Raw genomic sequence first — 14,042 nt, forward strand, 5'->3', positions numbered from 1 at the left:
GGGGCGAAGCTCCTTAAGCCGTGGGTCGTGCGTCCGCAATGTGTGTAGTAGTAGTAGTAGTAGTAGTAGTAGTAGTAGTAGTAGTAGTAGTAGTAGTAGTAGTAGTAGTAGTAGTAGTAGCAGCAGCAGCAGCAGCAGTTGTAGGTAGCCACCTCCGCGGCTGGACTAACGAAGCGGCACTCGCGCACTCTTTTAGTTGAGGAGTAAACTCGCGCACGTTAATAATAGTTTTTTTTATTACGAAAAGATAGTTTTTTTTGTAATGAATTAACCTACAGAGACGAGTATCGATGGCTGGTAACAGAGGGGCGCATTTAGAGCACCATCTGACCGGAAAAGGTTGTCACTTTGAACTCGCTGGGCGTAACCTCCTTGGTTTTAGCAAGGTTTAGCGAGGATTGGGCCGCAATGCTATGAACTAGCGGTGGTGAAAGATGGGAACTAGACACGAACCATACATACCGTTACGGTATTGACAAATTTGGAAATGACACGATGGATGTTTTGCGAGATACACTCATGAACTTGATTTTCGAGGTATTCAGAGAAATGTTATCGTTATCACACCATTCAGAGAAACACAAATGTGGCTGCAGCAAGCGACAGTCGTTGACTGAATGAATTTCCCCAAATATCTTGATATAATCGGCATACAAAAAAAAAGAATAATTAATTGCAAAAGAAACGTCTTTAACCTAAATAAAATGAGAGTAGGCCTAATATACCGACCCTTGAGGGACCCCACAAGTAACTTTGTACAAAGAAGACGTTTGGCCATTTGCGGCGACATAACATGATCTATTAAGCAGATAGTTGGGCAGGAGATTCACAATAGACAAGTCTATATCAAAGTTTGCAAGTTTAACAAAAAAAAAACGGTAACTGTGGCTGACTACGTCAAAAGCCTTGCTCAGATCACAGGAGACTACATCAACCTGTTGTCTCTAAGAAATAAGTGGGACAATTTGCGTCATGAAGATTTGTTGTATAGTCGAGCAGCCAGGGAGAAACCCGTGTTGACTACGAATCAATGAATTTTACACGCTAATATACAATATGCTGTGAAGAGCCAGCTCAAAGATTTTGGATGTGGCACACAGTATACAGAAATTGGGCGATAATTATAAACATAAGTTTTTGCACCTTGACTTAAGCATTGGACGTTTTTGTTGCCTGGAGGTATTTTGGGTGATGTGAAACTGCATTTGCTCCGTTTGCGTTTAGTTATGCACATGCTGATGCTTTATTGTTTTACATGCATGAAAACCATTTGTATGCATGCCGAATGCCCAAAGGAGTAAGAGCCTCTGTCAGGCCACATGGCCTTTAGCTCTCGCTCCTCCTTCTGTAAAACGAAAGAAATAATAACAATAAAAGAAAAGAAAAACCCGCGCAGTTTTCCATATTCTAGGAAATGCGCAAGCGTTCAGACAGCTGTTAAATATTGTAGTCAGTACTGGGGTAAAGATACTATACCATAAGCTTTTAGTATGGCGGAAGGGATGCCACCTGGGTCACACGATAAGGACGGTTTTAAGCGCTTAATGCATGTGTGGCATACTTTTCTTCTTCTTTTGGCACAACACACTTGGGACATAAGCTAGTAGTGGGTAGTCGAACCCAGGTGCCGGCGGATACCAATGAGTATAGCACTCTGAAACGCGGTTCCGAAAACACAGCGCGGTTTATTATTGCCTTTCCGCCATTGTTCCAACTACTTCCTTTTTTTTCCTCAGCAGACTGCCCACTACTAGCTTATGTCCCAAGTGTGTCGCGCCAGAAGAAAAGTATGCCACACATGAGTAGATGAGCTTTTAATCCAGCGATAGACCACTAGATGTGCTAACTGCCTTGAGCTGTTGTACTACTGCTACTACTACTAATTATTATTATTAATATTGTTATTGTAGTTGACGTCTTATGTCCCAAAAAATACGACGTGATTGTAGACGTGCCGTAGGAAGGAGAGGGCTCGGGAAGTTTGCACCACCTGTGGTTCTCTACCGTGCTAAGCCGCTCACATTTTGTCTACATCGACATGCGGCCAGGATTCGATCCCGCAACCTTCGGATTAGCAGTTACTCAACAGAACATCGCGACGGGTCCCATTCCTGTTTATAAACCATGTCGTGGTCTTCCAAACAACACAAACTAAAGCGGTAAGAACAATGCAGCCCATCTATCCTAGGCTACCTCGTAGATAGTCATAATCAGCTGCAAAAAAAGTCGACCAGATATTTCGTAAAATTTTAAACGAATTGAACTGGCTAGAGGCACTAAAAAAATTGGAACAAAAGGATGATTGCGAAAAATTTACTCCGCGCAGTTAAATAAATTGATATTCCTCGCCGTAAATTTCTTACAGAGCAGCAGAAATCTAGCTTGGTCGAGTGAGTAGGCCTTAAAATATGTGCTCGAATAAGCAAGTAAAGATCGAGAAACAACAGCACTCCCCCCCCCCCCCCCTCCCTTCAAAAAGTAAAAAAAAAAAAATATGGCGCGAAATCACCGTGCGACAATCTGGCTGGAAATTTAGGCGGGAAAAACGGGCGACAAGAAGCGGCGGCACATCGCCCTGCTAACGCGGTTTTCTACTGTTTTCTTTTTCGGATAGGATTTCTCCTTCAAAGCGCCACAGAAGAGAACGTCGTCGACAAAAAACGATTGCGGGATGCTACATGACTGCGCGCAACACACTACGTCAACGACGCAACGTGAGAACACGAAGCGATCGTAATGCCAAAGACCCGCACTTCCCAAACCACGGATCGCACAACATTCGCTAAAAAAAAAAAAAAAAAAAAAAGCCCTTCAAACGATAACGTAACGAATCGCGCAAGAATCGCGGAGGCGAAAGCAATCCTGCCTCTAGCTCAACGTATACACAGCCACAAGTAATCACGACTCTTAAAGCCGAGAATCGTAGCGCATGACCCAAGTAAAAAGAGCAAAACATAGCTCACCCGTCGAAACATGGCGGCTTCGTGACCCCGGAGCAGACGGACGAGCCTCGGCTTTTTGCTTCGACCGCAGCAACCAAAGAAACCACAGTTGAATTCCCTGCCGCGCAGCACAACGACGTCGTCCACTTCGTGCCGTCAAGCGCATCACGAAACACGAGCTATAGGTTTGAGTCGAAGTAACACACACTCACGAAGATGAAAGCACGTCTAGAGCGGGCGATCGCGCCCGAGCAACGAAATGGCAGGAAGCGACGCCTTTCGATGCCACCACAACTGCTGCCGGTGACACGATGTGACACTGCTCGACTGACAGGTCGTGCTTGACGCGCGGTGATCCCCGATTTAAAACACGTCATTAGGACCCGATGAGGAAAAAAAGAAAAAAACTGAGCGAAGCAACGCACGACCACCTCGTCTGTTGGCTCCCGCTGACTGACTTTCCGAAACCCATAAATGATGACGTAACTGACGAAGTCCCTGTTTCTTGGAGAAAGCACTAATCTAAGGTGTGGGGAGCAGGTGCGCCCAGCCTCCCTTTCCCTTTTAGGGCAGCGCACGCGCCTGGTTGCGGGGACCCCTTCCCCCACGGCCGGCGCGTGCGATTCCCCCCCCTTTCCCGGCGCCAGGAACAGGTTCCCCTCTCCCTCAGCGAGGAAAGGTACCATTCTCGTCAGGGAGAGGGAAATCGGGTCGGGGGACAAAACGAGCGGGCAAACGGGCGCTCGCTCTCTGACACCAGCGACCATCCCAGGAGGACGAACCCGCAACCCCTCCTGCGAGCCGAGGACGTCCACGACCGAGGTGTAAGCGTCAACACCTTTGTTATCTGTAGTATCTCCCCGCGACAGTGACGCGCGATTGCTAACGCTTAGCAATAAAGTGTTTGTTGTTGATCTGGCCAGTTGCCTTATTCGCCCGAACCCGTAGTAGTAGCTGCAATGAGGCAAGCTACGGTTGGGGGACGTTAACCGTGCACGGAACGACTGTGTGCGGCTGAAACATTAGCTATAGGCTTCTGCGTCAGCCGTACATAGGACGGTCCCCCAACATCTGGCGCCCAACGTAACGAATTTGGCAACGCGGCTAGTTCTGTGGACGCGAGCAAGTGCCAGGGCGCTCTTCCACACGTAGGATAATAGGCATGTCGGAATTCCAAGATTTGTCAATGTTGTCGGATGTCGCGTCGCAGAGTGGCGATCCTTTGGCTAACGCGGGGGTACTGTTAGGACTTTCCGACAGCGTAGAGCTTGGTCGTTTCACGCGGGATGATCAGGAGGGTGCAGAGACCGCGTTAGCAGAGAGTAGGCCTACGACGGAGAGCGGCCCGCATGGCGCTCCGGCATCTCGCGACGCGAACAGAGAGGCGCCGCCACAAGTTACGACACGCGCCTCAACTATAGGCGAGTCTTCGGGCAACAGTTTGCCCTCGAGCGAGGTACTCTTACAGAATGCGCTGTCAGTTATGCAAAGCCTCGCGAGCGCCCTGCAGAACACAGCGCAGGCCCCCGTGCAAAATGTGCGACCACGTGTCAAGGTAGACATTCCGACCTACACGGGTTACCACGACTGCAAGAGCGCCAACGAGTATCTCGACCGGTTGCTCCATTATCAGCAGGCGACGGGTCTTTCTGATGCCGAACTTCTCGAGCGCGTGGTCCCGGTGTCGCTCACGGAGCAAGCGGCTCGGTGGTTCCGACTAACCGGACATCGCGCCCGTACGGTAGAAGAGTTCCGCGAAAGCTTTCGCGGCGAATTCCTACCGGCTAATTATGAGTGGCGTTTGCGGAGGGAGTTGGAGCTGCGCACCCAGCATCCGGACGAATCCTTGCTGGAATACGTACGGGCGATGGACGAATTGTATCGTCTCGCGAACCCTCACGCCACCAACGCGGAAAAGGTCGAGCGTGTTACCCGACAGGCGCACCCGACTTTCGCGGCGCACTTCAGGGGATGCAGGTTCGCAGACCTCGAAGAGCTCGCCACCGAGGCGAAGCGCATACAAGGGGACATCCTCGCAGCGCGTTCGTATCGCCCCCCTCCGCCCGCCGCGCAGTCAATCGAGCCTCGCTGTGCATGGAACGGCGGCGCAGTGACTTCAGAAGCGTTTAGGGGTAACGCATCAGCATCGTACGCTGATGAGCACGTGTCACGCGGTTGGGAGCTGTCAAACCGCGCTTTAGACCCCTACGCTTACGCGCTCCGTACGGCACACGCCGCCCCTGCGCGTGACATTCCAAGGCAGGAGCACGTGGTTGACGCGAGGCCTAACGAGCGGCGCAATCCAGAGCGAGGACCACCTGATCGAGGCGAGTTACGAGCGAACCGGCGTGGTGTCCGCGGTCCTTGCTATCGGTGCGGCGCGCCAGGGCACATCGCTCGCGAATGCGACCGCACGCCGGGTCAGGAGCAAACGCGCGGTTCGGGAAACGGACGGCGCCGCCGGTGATTCACATGGGACCCCGCGCGGCGATTAGTAATCCTACCGATGCGTTCGGATCACTTGCACCGTCGGTCTGTCGCGCAGGTGATGCCGTAGACTCGCCCGCGCCGCTAATCGAGTTAACGATAGCTCGGAAAAAGTTCGTAGCACTTTTGGATACTGGGGCAAGCGCTTCTTTATTCGGTGACGATGTGTTGCACCATCTCCGCGAGAACAACATCCGCTTGAGGCAAAGCAACACCATCTTCCGTCTAGCTACGGGCACAGCACAATCGAGCGGCGCGGCTAGGCTAGTGATCCGCTGGGACAGACGCGTGAGGCGACAACGTTTCGTGCATCTTCCAGGGCTGTCAATGTCTCTAATCCTGGGTCGAGACTTCCTCGCTAAGTCGGGTATTGTCATTGACATTGCAAACGGTGGTTACCGAGAGCGCGACGGAGACGCGCTGAAGCTTTTCTCGAAGGCCTCCGCATTGACAAAAGCATGCCAATCGCAGGGAGAGGCGCGAGTACGCGAGGAGGAAAGCGCGCCGAGAAAGCGAGTAAACGCCCCGCCGGAGCAATGTGCTGCGCTGCAGGAAAGGGCAGTGCACCCGCTTTTGGTACAGGCACAGAGCCTACTAGAGGGGGAACGAGCGCAGCTGTCGTCGCTGTTGTACGAATATGACGCGATGTTTACTGACTGTCCCGGCCGCACTACGCTGGTTAAGCATAGAATTGACACGGGTGATGCACGCCCTTGGAAATGCAATCCCCGACCAATCAGCTTAGCTAAGCGGAAAGCACTAGACGCCGCCTTGGACGAACTCATCGAAACAGGCGTAGTTGAGAGGTCAAACAGCCCATGGGGTTTCCCGGTAGTTCTAGTTCCAAAGAAAGATGATACGTATCGCCTTTGTGTAGACTACCGCAGGCTGAATGAAATTACGAAGAAGGACGCGTATCCTCTTCCCTCCATTTCATCGTTAGTATCCAATCTAGGCGGGGCGAAGTACTTCACAACGCTCGATGCTAGCCGCGGATATTTCCAGGTTGAGATGGACGAGCGGGATAAAGAGAAGTCAGCTTTCACGTGCCACAGAGGACTTTTCCAATTCAGGAGAATGTCGTTTGGCTTGGTGGGCGCTCCCGCTACGTATCAGAGGCTAATGGACCGTGTTTTGGGAGATGCAAAGTGGCAGCACGCACTCGCATATCTAGACGACATAGTGGTTTACTCGAAAACGTTCGAAGAGCACGTGCGCCACTTGAGAGACGTTCTAGAACGGCTGAGGTCTGCGGGCATCACTTTGAACCCAAACAAAGCTCAGATAGCGGCGACCCGAATAACATTATTGGGATTTACGCTTGACGAGGGTCGCATTTTGCCGGATAAGGGTAAGCTTGAAGCGATAGTGAGCTATCCATCGCCGAACAATGTCGGTGAGCTGAGGCGCTTTTTGGGGATGGTGAATTTTTATCGCCAATTCATTCCAGATTGCGCGGCAGTGCAGGCGCCTTTAACGAAGCTCTTGAGGAATGGTGAGCGTTGGGCTTGGAGCCAAGAGCAAGAGGCCGCACTGCGTCGCCTCACGAAGTTGCTGGCCAACACGGCTCAGCTGCAGCTACCCGATTTGAACAGGGAGTTTGTTATTCACACCGATGCAAGCGACCTGGGCTTAGGAGCAATTTTGCTTCAGGAGCATGGAGGTTCCCTCCGACCGATTGCGTTCGCGAGCCGTACGTTGACACCGGCGGAGAGGAACTACTCAGTAACCGAGAAAGAGTGTCTGGCGATAGTTTTTGCTCTCCGTAAGTTTGACTTTTACATAGACGGAGTTGCGTTTGTGATTGAAACGGACCACATGGCGCTCACGTGGTTGAGGCGTTTGAACGAACCAAGTGGCCGATTGGCGCGTTGGGCATTGTTGCTGCAGCGTTATGACTTCACCGTCCGCTACCGCAAGGGTAAGAACAATGCCGCGGCCGACGCACTATCGCGTGCTCCAGTTCGACACGAGGCAAGTCACGCGACTAATTCGGAACGAACTGAGAGCGAGACACTCGCGCTAACGCAAACAGCGGAGCAAACGTTAGTTCGAGCTAAGAGCGTGAACCACGTAGAGGCTGTCGTTAGCGCAGGGATTGTTTTCAGCAGAAGGGAGCTGTTAGAAGCTCAGCAGAAAGATCCATTTTGTCGAAAGGTGTTCGACGGGCTCCGGGAGCCGGGTGGTAGTGAGGCCACCGCGCACAAGGGGGCAGCTGGTATTGCTGTCGGTGCGGAGCGCTCGGCAACAGCTGGTAGTGCTGTGAGCGCGCTGGATTCATATCTGCTAGATTCTGACGGCGTCCTGCTGAGGTACATTCCATCCGACGATGACACAAGTGAGTCATTTAAAGTCGTGATACCGCGCGCGTTGAGAGGAGCGCTTCTTCGCTACTTTCATGACTCGTGCATTGGTGGGCATGCGAGCGGCCCTAAGACTTACGCTAAGTTGTGTCGCCTCGCTACCTGGCCAGGTATGAAGCGGGATGTGATTCGCTACGCCCGTTCATGTCGTGTGTGCCAAAGCGTCAAGCCGCGAGGAGGACGTCCGCCCGGCCTCATGCAACCGATTAACAGTCAGACTCCCTGGCAAATCGCAGCGTGTGACGTAATGGGCCCGTACCCCTCAACTCCTAGCAGAAATAAGTTCTTGCTGGTGATCACGGATCACTTCACTAAATGGGTAGAACTTTTTCCCCTTAGGAAGCTGACGGCTCGAGTGATTTTAGAGAAGTTGATGGAGGTTTTTACCAGGTTCGGGTTCCCCGAGCAGTTGATTACAGACAACGCGTCTTATTTCACTGCGAAGGTGTTTGTTGACACGTGCGCCGCGTTGGGCATTAAGCACAAGAAAACAACCACCTACCATGCTCAGTCGAACCCCACGGAGCGAGTCAATCGCAACATCAAGCACATGCTTGTCGCGTTCTCTGAAAGACATAAGGACTGGGATACCTATCTTCCAGAGATCGGTTTTGCATTACGATCGACCGTAAACCGATCGACTGGGTATGCGCCTTCTTCTCTGAACTTGGGGAGAGAACTGCCGAATCCGATGGAGACCGTACTCGCGGACCGCAGTGGAGTGCCAGTGGCGACATCAGCACGCGCTGAATACGCAACGCAGCTGCGCGAGAAGCTAGCGGAAGCTTTACATAAAGCTCGACATAATCTCAGCACTGCTAGGGCACAGCAGAAGGCGCAGTATGACCGCACGCGTAGGAACGTACACTACGAAGTGGGCGATCTGGTGATGCGGCGCCATCATGTTCTCAGTAATGCTAGCAAACAGTTTGCTGCCTCGCTGGCACCGAAATGGTCCGGGCCGTACCGAGTGCGAGAGAAAGTTTCTTCGCTCGTTTATCGACTCGCGAACATGAAAGGCAAACCGAGCGGCGGACCGGTGCATGTATGTGACTTGAAACGCTACATAGCACGGGAGGCGCATGAGGACTACGGTCAGTCCCCCTCCAAGCCGCGCGCGGCGGGTGAGATGGTTCGACACCGGGTCAGGAGCCCAGAACCGCGCTACTTCCTGCGTAACAGTCGGAGGCAACTATGCACGATGGAGCGCCATTGGGAACAGCACCGCCGGAACAGCAAGGAGAGGAGACCACCTCCTTACGGCCAGCCCCCACCCCCACCAACGTCCACATGGCAGCCCTACCCCACTGCGGCCCGGCCGCGAACGCCGAGGCAGAGCCACTCGAGCCGCCGCCACCGAGGGGGTCCGCGCGCGCTGCCGCCTGGTCACCAACTCTCGGCTTCGCCGTCACCATCACGACCCGCCGGTTCACAGGGAACGAGACCAGGGTCCCAACGCGGCGAGCCGACCGCATCGCCTCACGGCCGCAACCACCGAGACGTGGCAACCTGGACCAGCCAGGATGGAGGCGACCCTCCGGTGTCTTACGTCTCCTCGAGGCCCTGGCGCCGGCAGGAAAGGGCCCGAGTTGGGGTCGCCCCAGCGCACCTGTATCGCCCTTTTCAGGGGCGCACGGTAGAGGACGCGGACCGGAGGGCTAACGGGGCTTGCCTTCCAGTGCCCGCAGGGACGCGGTTCTGCGAGTGCGGTGCCGTGGTGATCCATAACTCCCACGAATTGGGGAAATTACACCGGCACCGCACCCAGGCTACCCAACCATCCAGCCGCGAATCATCCCAGGAGCGCTCCGGCGCCGCGGTTCGGGCCATGCTGGCGCGGGCGGCCCAGGAGGCGGACTTCGCGCAGTGGCTGCTGAGAGTTGCCTCAGGCCACGCGTCCAGCGAGAGTCCGCCTGCGCCGCTATCAATAACGGCTACCGTAGAGCGGGGGGCGGCGGGGCCGGGAGAGACATTGGTGGCGGCTGCATTGACACCGGAGGTGGCGTCAATGACCTTGGAGGCGGGTGAGAGAGCGGTGGGGGCTCCGGCGGTGCCCGCGGCAGACACCGAACGGTCCGAGGGCATGGACGTAGACCAGGCCCTTCTGGCCTATCTAGAGGACGAATAAAACGAATTATTCCCTCTTTGCAGTCTCTGTCGTTCGGGGGCCTTCTTAAGGGGGGAGGAGATGTGGGGAGCAGGTGCGCCCAGCCTCCCTTTCCCTTTTAGGGCAGCGCACGCGCCTGGTTGCGGGGACCCCTTCCCCCACGGCCGGCGCGTGCGATTCCCCCCCCTTTCCCGGCGCCAGGAACAGGTTCCCCTCTCCCTCAGCGAGGAAAGGTACCATTCTCGTCAGGGAGAGGGAAATCGGGTCGGGGGACAAAACGAGCGGGCAAACGGGCGCTCGCTCTCTGACACCAGCGACCATCCCAGGAGGACGAACCCGCAACCCCTCCTGCGAGCCGAGGACGTCCACGACCGAGGTGTAAGCGTCAACACCTTTGTTATCTGTAGTATCTCCCCGCGACAGTGACGCGCGATTGCTAACGCTTAGCAATAAAGTGTTTGTTGTTGATCTGGCCAGTTGCCTTATTCGCCCGAACCCGTAGTAGTAGCTGCAATGAGGCAAGCTACGGTTGGGGGACGTTAACCGTGCACGGAACGACTGTGTGCGGCTGAAACATTAGCTATAGGCTTCTGCGTCAGCCGTACATAGGACGGTCCCCCAACAAAGGTAATTTAGCATCTACTTTTCGGGAACGGTTACCTTTACTCAACGGTAGTTCACTCGGTTCCCCTTCGTCAGCCGCTGCCCAGATTTTGAATTCTCGCTGCACTTAGGTATAGATGATAGCGGTAACCTTTGATGATAAATGTTTGCCTGGCTTGCTTCTCCAGTTGTGGAGTGTGATGATTCTACAACATAAAATGACCACATATATACGCATAAAGGACGTAGATCGGTGGCAGTTACGCTTGAACGGGAAACATGACTCACGATATTTTTGTGGGCTAATAAGCAAGATTTTGAGGGGCTTCGTTTTAAAGTATCAGCGCGATGTGCGTACGGTATGAAATAACACACTTAGGGAAAGGGCGGCACGCGAAAGTCGGTGAGAGTATACATTTGCGGCTGCTTTCGCACAATCGCGAAAGGTTTCATGCAGGAATGATGGTTTGCTGGACACGTTTTACAGCACACCTGTTCGGCGCGTCCTGTGTGGCTTAAAGTGTACTATCTCCAGCTATCGCCGTCAGTTATGAGCCACACAGCGGGGGCGCGTGGCCAAGCGCACTGTAAGGGTTTGCGGTTGCGCCGATCGTGACGTCTGCTCGAGTTATCGGGGAAGGGTTTGGCTGTTTTCGAGAGCGCACATCGCCTACCCCTTGCTTACCCGGTAGTGATATCAGTTTCGAATACGATAACTTCCGCCGTGGCTTGACGCCTATACTTCATTTTTTTTTTCACTCATGCATAATAAATGCCAAAAAGGTATCTTCAAGTGAAAGTGGGCGTGCATAATGCCCCTGACACACGGGTACCCTGAAGTCCTTTAGACAAGGGGACATCTTTCGGAAAGGCGTTCGGGCGCAGTGACACACGACAAAGGAGTAACTCCTTTCCGGCAAAGATTCTTTTCGCAAAAGCAGATCCCGCATCTACTTTTCTGGCAGGAAGGGAGTACTCTCGCATACAGTGTGCATAATTTATTAATAGAAGAAAACGTGTCGCAACACTGCGGTGCCCTGTCAGTATTTTTTTGCGCTGAGAAAATGTTTTTATTTTCAGCAGCAGTGCGATTTGCTGAAAAGTGAAGGCCTATAGTCTGTCCATACTCTCAAACGCCTGCATTACGTCACTAGCGCGATCATGTTAGGGTTGGCAGCGGCAGTTGCTGTGTCGGCGGCGTAGTATCTTGTAACAATGGAGTCGGCTCAGTCGGTGAAGAATAAACCGCGCGTCCAGTGGACTGAAAAGGAGACCTGGGCGCTCATAAAGCTATGGGAGGACCATTTGAACGCCTTGCGAGGGCAAAAGCACAACGGTAGAGTGTACCAGGCGATTGCTGAGAGCCTCACCGACGCCGGTATTCCGCGTACACGGGCGCAAGTTCAGAGCAAAATTGACAACTTGACACAGACATTCAGATAAGACGGTCACTCACGCTACGCGTTGTCGCGTGCGTCCCGCTTGCTTGTTTAGTGTGTGTTAAGATCGGGCCTGTAAAACCTGACATGCATGGGCACCTCGCATATCGAGGAACAAAAACAAAAACAGCAAAACACCGACTGTTCATAGTTGCCAGACGAACTTAGGTTGCTGCTAAAAACGCAAAAAAAGCGAAAGAAAATTACAGGTATGCGCATTATAAGCCACCAGACAATAAAAAAAACGGTTTTATGCTCCGGCGTCACTGAATGTAATGTACATGCGCAGATTCTTTTAAGTATTTCCAACCTTGCTGCTTCCACAAACAGCGCCATTTTTTCTGCAGCGTTCTTCTGAGGCACTGCTTAAAGCAGTAGTCCGGTGCCGTGTGTCATCAGCACCACTCCTTTCTGCAAATGGTCCCCTTAGGCGACAAAAGGAGTTTACTTCAAAGTACTTTACTTTTGCCCGTGTGTCACGGGTATAAGTGCGTTTATGAAGGGGGACTCTAGTCACATGCTTTTAATGAGAGGTGGGGGAGGGGAGGGGGCGTTGCGATGAACGTTAACCTCCACACACCCCTCTCCCCATGAAGGGAAGTCGAGAGCAGGCTATTGGGATGTGATGCGCTCTCGCACGAACAACCGAAACCTCTCTGATAACTTGGAGATATGCCACGAATAGTGTTACTGCCGCGTGGTGAAGCGGTACGTATGCACGTATTTTATATTTTCGTTGCAACATATTGCACGCGTCTTCTCTTTACTGTCCATCGACCGCGTATGTGTACGACGGACGTCGAGAGAATATGTTGGCCGCAGGTAGTTTGCAGTCCTGACTCCGCCTTCGAAAGGACATTGTCGAGTGCGCAAGTGGGACGATTTTTATGGTCCTTACCTTGATTTCGGAAGGCGCATTTTCTTAAAATGGCTATTTTTCGCTATGTTATCGCGTAAAAAAATTCGGGGGGGGGGGGGGGGGGGGGCGTGTCTGGTGTGCCTTGACGGGACCACTCGCTCTGGCCGATAGCAGCAACCCCGGGTTCTGGATTTCGCTATCCCGCCTCGCGCACGTGGGCTCCGCAGTTGGCGCGCAGCGTGGAGCCAACTGTATACGTATTGAGCTTGCTGCGTCCCGTCCGTAGTCGAAGCAATAACGACGGAATCTTCAAGGTGCAACAAATAATAATTTATTTACGTAATTGCTAGCACGGGAGGGTCAGTACTGTGCCCCACGTTGGACGCCAACTATGGGTATTGGGCTTGACTACCGACGAAACGCAGCAAGCCATACATAAGTACATACGCACGTGCATACACACTCACATACGCACACATCCGCATTGAGAAGCGAGCCGATGACAAGGCGCCAGTTGCGAAGCGGGCGTCAGCTAAAAGCAGATTTTATCTCGACACACGACACCGATACATTCCAAAGCCCTCCCCCAAAAAATTCACACTATCACGTGACCACCAACCAATGGGCATGCGCCGTTGTACAGCTCGGCGTCAAGTGTTCTTAAGTGGGAGTGGAAAGGCTTCAACTTTCACGCAACTCACACACGCAAAAAAAAAAAAGACAAAGCGCAGCAGACGCGAAACTTCGTGGGCGTGTTAGAGAGGGAGATGGCGGTTCGCGGAACAGACGAAGCGCTTATTTACCGTTCCTCGATGGGGGCGTTGTGTGTCTCACGCTTAGACACAGTTTATATACACAAACACACAGAGCGGGCTCTCAAAGACAGGCCGCCGCTTGGGATATGCCATCTGAACGGTGTATGGCGGTGCCGCACAGGCGATGATGCCTTGACGGCCCTAGCGCGTTTTGTTTGGCAGGAAGGAAGGCAGGCCGGTCTTTCTCGAGCTGTGTGCGAGGCCATTCTCCCACGATCCCGGGCCGAGGGCGTCAAGGGAAGCCGGCTAGCAGACGACCGGGCTCGTTCGGATAGCAGACGATTCACGGCCGAGGGAAAAAAGAGATAGCGAAGGACGCTTTCGCTTATATGCATACACCCTCGCGCAACAACGCGTTCTCCTTTACGCGCACTGGGCTTTATTATTTGTCTTGCTTAGCTGCAGCTCTGCCCGGGGACGTCCTTCG

General features: G+C 53.2%; 1 protein-coding gene and 2 long non-coding RNA genes across 3 annotated transcripts in view; 1 reads left to right on the forward strand and 2 right to left on the reverse strand.

Moving 5' to 3' along the window:
* The window catches only part of LOC142774784 (uncharacterized), a 7,770-nt gene extending 4,428 nt beyond the window's left edge, over positions 1–3,342 (reverse strand). The window contains exon 1 of the long non-coding RNA XR_012886557.1: positions 2,964–3,342. This is a non-coding gene — a long non-coding RNA (uncharacterized LOC142774784). The remainder of the gene's footprint in view (positions 1–2,963) is intronic.
* Positions 1–14,042, forward strand: part of LOC119180585 (uncharacterized) — a 125,547-nt gene that overhangs the window by 96,241 nt on the left and 15,264 nt on the right. The window lies entirely within an intron of this gene.
* Positions 1–14,042, reverse strand: part of LOC142774783 (uncharacterized) — an 86,275-nt gene that overhangs the window by 68,823 nt on the left and 3,410 nt on the right. The gene's annotated exons all lie outside the window — the stretch shown is intronic.

The sequence above is a fragment of the Rhipicephalus microplus genome, chromosome 10, assembly GCF_043290135.1.
Source record: "Rhipicephalus microplus isolate Deutch F79 chromosome 10, USDA_Rmic, whole genome shotgun sequence".
NCBI classification, from domain to species: domain Eukaryota; kingdom Metazoa; phylum Arthropoda; class Arachnida; order Ixodida; family Ixodidae; genus Rhipicephalus; species Rhipicephalus microplus.